Source organism: Lytechinus pictus, chromosome 3, assembly GCF_037042905.1.
Source record: "Lytechinus pictus isolate F3 Inbred chromosome 3, Lp3.0, whole genome shotgun sequence".
Lineage (NCBI taxonomy): Eukaryota > Metazoa > Echinodermata > Echinoidea > Temnopleuroida > Toxopneustidae > Lytechinus > Lytechinus pictus.
In genome coordinates this window covers 76,443,504-76,453,690 of record NC_087247.1, presented here as the reverse complement: position 1 = coordinate 76,453,690, position 10,187 = coordinate 76,443,504, and the positions used below count along the sequence as shown (strand labels likewise).

Here is a 10,187-nt window from a genome sequence, read left to right as displayed (position 1 = left end):
ATTCAAATATGTGGTATTTGTGTGTTATTGCCCTTCTGTTGAAAATCAGAAATACCACACAAAAAAAGTTATCACACCCCATAACTTAGACCCCCCTCAGCTCACCCCCTATATATCAAAATTAAAAATTGATTCGCCGGGGAGAAGGGGGGGGGGTGGGCGGCGACAGGCTTGCGCATGCGCACTTACCGCCAACATTTGAAAAGAATTCCGTTTGCGTTGCGTTGCAGTTTATTGAGCTCGATCGAGAAGTGTGACGAAGAAGGCCGTTAATAATTCAACTACTTAAAGAATACGGGTTAGATATGGACAACGACTTCGAAGACATTTGCAGTAGGCTAAACAGTAAGTTAGATAACCATTTTCTATGATTTTCTTTTCGTAGTTTGTTAAATGCCCCGGCTTGCAACTAGCTAAAGATTTCGTTAATGAAAATGACATGACACTGGCAATCCCATCCTGTCTAACCGGGCGCTCGCCCGGCCCCGAGCGCCTGCTCGCCGCTGTGATGTGGACCACTGGCTGGTGGTCTCAAGTCTGCACACAGCACACCTAAAGGCTAAACGATTTGAGTTTAGATTTAACGTGAATTTCCTGTTATTTTACAAAATCTTTCAATTGATGATGTTCCTTGTATTCTTATGAGTAAGTGTGCAAAAAGTCTCATAAAAAAATTAAGAGAAATAATTGATTTTCTTGGGAAAATATCTCGGCCAGTCATGCCTCATGGTCATGATGCCTATGATGGTGGGCCCCAAGTCTGCGCACCTAACAATTTGAGTTAAGATTTAACATGAATTTCGTCTTATTTCACAAAATCTTTTGGTTAATAGTGTTCCTTATATTATTAAGAGTAAGTGTACCAAATTTCTCATTAAAAATGAAAGAAAATATAAGATTTTCTTGAAAAAACCTCGGGCAGTCATTCTCAATCTCAGATTGAAAAAAAAAATGGTATCCCATGTCTGCGCACTCATTCACTTTGCACACGATTCGGGGATTTTGATGACAAAGGCTGCATTTTGAGGCCGTCACATGAAATGCCCTGAATTCATTATTTTTCCACCATTTTGAGTCAGATTTTTTTATGAATACCTGTCTATGTATTGCATGTGTAAAGTTTGTGCTCGTTGCGTATCTTCTTTTACTAGAATCGCGCAGATACGCGGGTGCGCAGACTTGGGAGACCGCGCAGACATGGGGGAACTGACCATACTTACATTTTAATTGAACAAAATTATTAAGTTAGTGGTACTGGTAGGATGGGGGTCGGGTGTCCGGACAGTTTATCTTTTTGAAGCCTTCTTTTTATCTTTGGATTACACTAAAAATGTGAATTCAATACTTGTTATCATCTTCTATTTTGTTCTTTATAATATTTCCTAATATTTTGTACTAAAAATTGATGGAACTTTGCTTGTAATTTTTTTCCAAATGACTTTCTAAAATTGATCGTCCGGACACACAACAACTGGGTAATACTAATAGTGGCCGATGTCTGCGCACCTATTCACTTTACACAGACCTATTACACATGATGCGAAGATTTCGATAAGAAAGCACAGTCACAGAGGCTGCATTTTGAGGACGTCACATGAAATGCCCTGGAAAGAGTTCCATATGCCATTCCAATGTACCCCCCACCAACATGATAAAAAATAAGATTGTTGAGACTTAATTCCATTCCAGTTCGTTCACTTCAGATTTTTCTATAATTTTTTTACCCTTGTGCTTGTGTTGGCACCTTAGTTGGGACTTGAGATCACCTCGTTTTATTTGCAGTCAAGACCTGTTCCTGCTATGCTAGCGAGAAGTGCTGATGCTGGAAGGGGTATTTTAACGATTATCAGCCAATAATTCGACTAGACTTGACTCACAGACCCTTGAGTAAATAAACCGATGTCTATGGACAATTCCCGGGGGGGGGGGCCACTTACATTGACGAGTGGATACCATGCGCGACCAAGAAAACACGTAAAAAGGATGTCTTTTTCAAGATAGGGCACGTTACGTACGTAACGTGATAAGGGTGTCAAAAACAAAAAAATAATGAAAAAAGGGTATCTATTTCGCTAGGAAAGCTACGTGTTTAGGGTCACATTTGCGGGGATGATAAAACAAAATTAAAATGTTGTATAAAGGATGTCCTTTTTGCCCCAACACTCCGTGTTTAGAGTCCGATTTGCGCGAGGTGAGGAAGGTGGGACCTTACTAAACCAAATGGTGTGTAAATTAGGTAAAACCGACGACCGACGGACCCGTGACACAACAATAAAATATACTTGTTTAGGGGTTCATTTCAAGGAATACTTGCCAAGAGTATAGTTTTGTTTCCAATACTTGTTAAGGGTAGGGTTTCAGACGCCAATACTTGTTAAGGGGTGCATTTTCAGAACATGGAAAATACGTGTTTAGGGTGCTTTTCGAGACCCCGTGGTCGCGCATGGTATCCACTCGTCAATGGAAGTGGCCCCCCCGGGGGACAATTACACACACTAGATACATCCATACATGCTCGAAATTTGACGGAATAAAGCCATATTTTAGTATGTATTTCCACTCCTAGTACTATCCACTCCCCCATCATATATGTTCTATGTTGTGCTAGATATATTATTCTGAACCTTCTTCATGTTTTTATTTTCAATTTTAGTGGGGGTGCATATGGAACTCTTGCCAATGCCCTAAATTCATTATTTTCCCACCATTTTAAGTCAGATTTTTGATGAATAGATCTGTTTATGACATTTCAGGAGAAAGAGAGGGAGACCCAAAACTACCTGTCCTGGCATCACATTTGAGGAGGAGATGAAGTCGGTGAATATGACCTAGCCCGGGGGAGTTTCCAGGAGACGGCCCAGAACCACTGGCCGCCAGGAGTGGAGGTCCTTTGTTGTTGCTCTACATGTCAGGAGGCATCGGGCAGTAGGTAAGACTAAGTAAGTACAGTAGGCTCTTTCAGGTGTAAAGTTTATTTTTTGTTTGGAGTCATTGCGTATCTTCCATTATCAGAATCGCGCAGATTCGGATGTGCGCAATATTGGGGCACCTTATCTGTCAATGGTCCTAACTGTACTTAGAGGACTCTGTGATGATATTTTTATCATTTTTACATTGTACAAAGGGTATTTTCATTCACGGAGCCTAGACAAGTCTCTGTTGCCTGTAGAACTTGGTACACAAAGATGGATTTCCCTTAAAAAATCCACCTTTCCCACAATAATTTTTGGGCAAACATTTAATTTTTCCAATTTGTAAGCCTTTGTAATCTAAATATACAAAATTAAGGCTTAAGAAATGTTAATTTTAAGCAGGTAAACATTTCGAAGGATCACTTGCTTGCAATTTCCAAGCTATATAACACAATGACATGACCTTTAAGTCGAGAGACGTCCATATGCAAGAAAATACAGAGGGAATTGGTGCAAATGCATAGCTGATTGTGCTAGTACTAGATTCCAGGCCGACGTGTATCGGTTTGGACGTTCTAATGACAAGTTTAGAGTGTAATTTGGCGCTAATAGAGTTTCACAACGGTTGATCTGGCGATTCCAGAAAACTAATTTTACCTAAAAATTTGTTAGATTTTTTTGTCAAATATCTATTCAATTTAATGTGTTCTAAAACTGCTAAAGATAAAGTATAAGAATAATAATATATTCATAGGCCTACGCCCTACCGATAGTAAAATAAAATAAAAATAATGTAAGGCCTAAACTTAACCACATTTAGGGCCTATTACTATTGAATATTTAAAGCTTTTATACAGATTGTCTTTAATTTGTGGAAGTTAAAAATCAAGATGATGATTAGATATAGAATTCTCAGATCTGAAAGTTAGACCATAACTTACCTGAAAAATCCTACAGAGTTTTCTAAATGCCTCATTTTGCCAGCCATATTTGAAAGGGTTCCTGCCCATTAGGAAAGCTATGCACTTTAAAAGATTCATATTATTATTGTTAAAAAGACAAAAATTGAAGTGACATAAAGTAAGCTGCAGACAGTTGCTGGATACTCTTTGCATTAATATGTTCCTCACACTGACACTGCTGTCACAGTTCCATGTAAAAATTGAACATTGAAATTGCATGCACATTAATGAGTGGCACATGCAAAAAATTATTTGTAGGACCCTTAGGGCTTAGGCTTACTTCACCATATATTTTACGCCTTACCTACTGTGCATGTGCCATGGCTGGGACATGTACTTGTACATTTTGCAATTTCTTGGCATGATTGAGGTTAACATTTTATTATTTTTTTCTCTCTTTTGCAGCCCTGGTAGAAGCACCATCTTGATACCATCATTCAAACTCTCATCAGCTGTATCATTATAGGTGGACTAAAAGAACAATATTCATGCAGATATAATGGTGAGTACAAATTTATCCTTTTTGGAAGGTATTTTTTCATAATTATTGTGTTATTTTGATTATTTACATGAACATGAGATGCAGTTGAATAATTTTGATTTTGTAACCACTCTGATACAAAGCTTGTCTAATAATTAATGCTCTTACAAGGTTCATGCTGTTGTCAATTCAAACGTAATAGATAGGCATAAGTGAAACATCAACACCTAACATGCATTTATTATCACATCAGAATTGATCTTCGTTATGTGAAATTGGCAACTTGTAATTTCTTATTCAAACTGATGGAATTATCCCATAACCATTTAAAACACATTTAAAAAAAGCATGAATTAAAATCATGTTTAATTAATATAAATATTAAAAATAAAAAAGTTTCTTTAAAATGTCCTTCCCTATACAGAGATGGTTTGGAGGTGCAGCAGATCTTGAGGGCATCAAGCCCCCATCCCCCGACTTGAATTTACATGTTAATATTTGAAGTATAAATATGTAGCAAACCCCACATTGTTTTTTAATCATTTTTTAAAAAAGTTTGGAAATTGATATTGAAACATGTAGTTTTTAATGAATATTAAATAGTTAATGCAGGAAAGGCTTTTATGTTGATCTTCTTCTGTTATTTTTGCAGATGCCTTAAGTTGAAATGGAAGGTGTCCTGAATCTGCACCCATTCATCTGGTTTCGTAACTCCTTTCATAGTGCTATTGGAACCTGCTCCCTACCAGTATAACATCAAACAGATTGGAAGAATAAAGGCCAATGGGAAGTGCCTTTTATATTTCTACTTGCCACAAAGCAGTCCATGGTTTAGCGCAATCTAAACTGGACTATTGTAATGCTCTTCGTGCTTGAATTAGGGCGATCTGGACTGACTGCAGATAGTACAGAATGCTGCATCTATTGTGCCATTTGCCATACGCCAACTTCGCTGGCTGCAAGTCAAGGAAAGGATATACATGTACATGAACATCAGTGTCCGTCTCCTGATTTTCAAAGTCAATGACAGAGATCCAGATTACATGTATTATAAGGAATCCCTTGTGGGTCATTTTCATTCTAGGCGCACTTGCCTTTTTATTTTTGTGATCATTACGCACCTACAAATTAGCTACTGGTGATGCAACTTTCTCCACTACTGCTCCAAGGCCATGGAATTAGCTCCTTCCTCTCCTCCAGTTGTCAACAACCTTGGATCAATCCAAATACAATTTGAGAAGACCTACCATATTCCTGATCTTTGCTCTGTACTTACAACAATACTGTCACTGCCTGGTAATTTGAATTTTTTAAAATCTCACGGATGGCATCTCAAAGTGCTTTGTATCTCGCAAAATAATGTGTTGTGTAAAAGCGAACACGCATTGAGGTCAAGCATAAGGGTAACCATGGATATTGCCTTTTATTACTTTTCAACAAAAGTGAAAAATTCATCCAAATTAGACAAGGGATAATAAAGTAATGTATGACATTCTAACCTCTGCATTATTTTGGTGAAAGAGCTCTAAGCATATGCAAGTAGCAAGCTGATGATGTCATACTGACGTACATTTTACGTGTACACGTATCCCCAGCTTATTATTTTGTATATAAAATTGTGCATTTAATTTTGTTTACCAAGAATGAAACAAATCGGATTGTAAACTGTATTGATGTGACTTACCTGTATTGATTATTGCTGGAAGTTCTTTTGCTACATGGGATTGGAAGACATACTTATTACACACATGAAGTAAATAATTATTTTATCTGGTAACATGAGAACAATAAAAATGTGGGCATGATATCATAAACTTACATGTATCTACTTGCATGTGTTGATGACCAATATTTTTGTAAATATTATTTTTTTAATATTATCTGATTTTGATAAAATTTTCACTATTTTGCATGGTAAAAATTACTTTATTTTAGATTATGTTGAGCCCGTATCATATACAAGTACACCTTTAAAGATAAATTACCAGTTGTAGTAACAATCTTAAAATGAGTTCGAACAGAATCCAATAGAATTACCAGCAAAATATAAAAGATATGTGCCATAATTATAGCTCGGGAAGAAAATGTGTAATTGCTGAGAAATGAGCAAAATAAGCATGTAATTCTATCAAATGTCAGGTATTTTTCAAATCAATCATAATACACTGTCCTGTCCCACATATGCTTTTCTGTGTTAGTGATCATCAGAATAATTGATTTTAAGTTCAAAATTAGTGATTTTACAAAGATACAAGTTTACATTAATGTACCAGATCTAGAGATTATGTACAATATTTTGACAATTTCTCATGAAATAATTGTTTGCTGCAACTGCTGTCTTTTTAATACCTCTAAGTGATAGTGTAATACAACCACAAACTTTTCTTAAGAATTAATGTACATGTATGATTCTTTCACCCAAATTTACATGCATTGATACTGTTGACTACTTGCCAAAAGTTCCTGCCAAAAGCCTTTTTTTTAACGATGTACATGCTTTTAGAGACGACCTGCCAAAACATTGTTTTGTATATATATTCAAGGACCAACCAAAAAGAGATGAATAAAATGTTTGAAGGAAATTGAAATTAACTTTAAAAATGATAGCTGTCAATGCAGTATTATTACAGGGTTCCCACAGTCATGGAAAATCCTGGAAAAAATAGGTCATGGAAAGTCAGGGATATGTGAAAAGTCTTGGAATTGCGTTTACCTCTTGGCTATGACAGCTTTCTAGTTTTTTATGTCTCACAACTCTCATACTCTGTGATTGTACTCTTCTAATATAATTGGTGTTCATGATCATAACATGTCTGATTTTGTAAACTGTGCCAGAAAGGAATTAAGTCATGGAAAGCAGCAATTTAGTCATGGAGAGGTCATGGAATTCTGTTTTCAAATTTCTGTGGGAACCCTGAATAGGTTTGTGCACTTGACACAGTGTGCACCACAGATGAACTTTGTAATGCCATGATATAAACCAGTACAATATCTTAAAGGAAAATAAAACCCAAAATATAATACCACATGATACCATTGATAAATACAGGACAATGACAATGAATCCACTCATATACCCTCAATCCGATTTCCCAGTATGGAGTACCACCTTTTCAAAGTTGGCATCTTCTGGTTCGAAGTCTATGGATGGAGATTATTCCGTCAGCGACGAACTACATCTCTAAACGTTTGAGCATTATATATTCTATTTCATCGATAATAAATCAAATGTACAGATAAAACTCATAAAATATTAATTAAAATTTGTTTAATATTATATGATAGGTTCAAATTACGACTTGATGAGTTTTAATGATAAAAATTACACCCTAATCTACGATTTACAAATTGGTAGCGGAAATTGGGGTGTAAATCTTATCATAAAAACTCATCAAATTGTATTTTGAACCTACCATATATTAAACAAATTTTAACTAATATTTTTATGAGTTTTATCTGTACATTTGATTTGTTATTGATAAAATAGAATATATAATGCCTAAACGTTTAGAGATGTAGTTCGTCGCTGATGTAATAATTTTCTAACTAACCCCGCGAAAATGGCGACCTCCATCCAAAAACTTTGAACCACACTGTAAGAGGCCAACTTTGAAAAGGTGGTACTCCGTAATTGGATTAGGGTATGAGTGGATTCATTTTGATTGTCCTGAATTTATCAATGGGATCATGTGGTATTATGTTTTGGGTGTTATTTTCCTTTAATTCAGATATTACATGCCAGGGTATTGTCCTAGTTTTCATTTTTGGTGCGTAAATTGATCAAATTATTCGTTCCTTTGAACACTATTCTAAACTGAGTGGACTCCAAATACATATTATCATCTCTCGTCTATTTCTACTTGCCCTTCGGCCTTGAAGTAAACTTGGGATAATTATGCATTTTGTTATACGCAATTTTGAGTACAGTGCACTTTGACGCAGCTACTGATATTACCTATTGTAGACACATCCTTATGTTTTGTTCATTTTCTTAAAAACGATTACGAGTTAAATCATTTTTGTCTTTAAGCATAAAACAAAGAGTAATCAGTCCATTCTGTATGTGTGACCTGCAAAAAAAACTACAATGGTCGTTAATTTTGTTTGCTGAAAAGCCTGATAGCCTTTGAGGTAACTTTTTAAAGTATTTAGAAGAAATGTATCTTTTTTTTTTTAGTATTTATATGCACTGTAATTTCTTTGATAGTTACTGTTATGTTACACTGTTTGTACAGTAAAGCAGCTGTTATACATTTTTTGTCAATAGCAAATGTAAACCAGTATTGTAAATTGATGACTCTATGAGCTAAATACCAGTACTTTCTATATCACTTGTAAAATAATTTGTTGTTTGTTCATTGAAGGTGTTGTATTTTCTTAATCTTATAAAAGTCCATAGGGTCATAAACACATTCTACTGCTACCAAAATCATACCCATGATCTGTGATGTATCTAACCAGTTACCACACACATTGCAACACACCAGTTGCTACATACATTATCATGCATCAGTTATCACACATACCATCACACTAGTTACCACACACATTTTGTGGTAACGTGTGTGGTGATTGTAATGCATGTGGTAACTGGTGAGTGTTTACCACACACCATTTACCACATGAATTACCTCATATTTTACCACACACCAGTTACCACATGCATTACCACACACCAGTTACGTAACTGGTGTGTGGTAGTGTATGTGGTAACGCGTGTGGTAAATCGTGTGTAGTAATGCATGTGGTAACCGGTGTGTGGTAAAATGTGACGTAATTTGTGTGGTAAGGCGTGTGGTAAAATGTGAGGTAATTCGTGTGGTAAATGATGTGTGGTAACGCGTGTGGTAACTGGTGTGTGGTTAAAAGGTGAGGTAATTTGTGTGGTAAATGGTGTGTGGTAATGCATGTGGTAACTGGTGTGTGGTAAATGGTGTGGTAACTGTCGTGTGGTAATCTATGTGGTAAATGGTGTGTGGTAATCTATGTGGTAAATGGTGTGTGGTAATGCATGTGGTATCTGGTGTGTGGTAAATGGTGTGGTAACCGGTATGTGGTAAAAATTGTTACCGTAAATTAATCCCTTGTGTGGTAAATGTTACCGTATATTAATCCATTCATGTGGTATTCCTGTGGTAATGTTGTGTGGTAAATGTTCCAATTTACCACAGGACAATACCACACGACATTACCACACATTACCACACAATACCACAGGACATTAAGACATAGCATTACCACACAACAATATATGTGGTAATCGTGTGGTAAAGTCCTATGGTAAATATATGGTATTACCACAGGACATTTTTGTAAGGGTGATCCTCAACAATGGGGAAGTAGCCATGAATGGCTATACGTGGGACTAGTTACGACACTGTGAGTGTGACTGTGGGCAAACTTATTATACCTATCACGGCAAAGGATTTGCCGACCAACTGGCTGCAAGGATTGCATGAAACTCATAGTTGTGTGGGGGTATAGGCAAAGGTCCGAATCCAAGCTGTCACCACGACAATAAATGAATAAAGGATGAGTAGCCAGTTACAGTAATAATACAGTTTATTAAGCCAACATCATCGGGCTTTACCTCACAGAACAGCGCCGGCCGAACAAGGGGCGACTTAATTAACAACAAACCGTCACAGAGGGCGACATTACACAAACAAACATATTGGCGTACAACTTTCTAAGAGAAATCAACTCGATTGATCAGCCTATAATATTATGCAGATTATAACTGTAATGCATGAATAATAAAGTAAGTCTTAAAAGAGATCGAAAAGAGATCGAGTGTCATATGAATTCATGAACCAAATTTTTTTGCTTGTC

The 10,187-nt window shown here is 36.4% G+C and overlaps 1 long non-coding RNA gene across 2 annotated transcripts; it reads left to right on the top strand.

Moving 5' to 3' along the window:
• Positions 1-226: 226 nt before the first annotated feature.
• On the top strand, positions 227-8,686 carry LOC135153696 (uncharacterized). Of its 2 annotated transcripts, none has more exons than XR_010293209.1 (4): positions 227-345; positions 2,754-2,939; positions 4,280-4,376; positions 5,008-8,686. It is a non-coding gene; the product is annotated as an uncharacterized LOC135153696 (long non-coding RNA). The 2 variants fall into 2 exon arrangements; XR_010293208.1 differs by having other exon boundaries at positions 228-345; positions 2,754-2,929.
• The last annotated feature ends 1,501 nt before the right edge of the window (positions 8,687-10,187 follow it).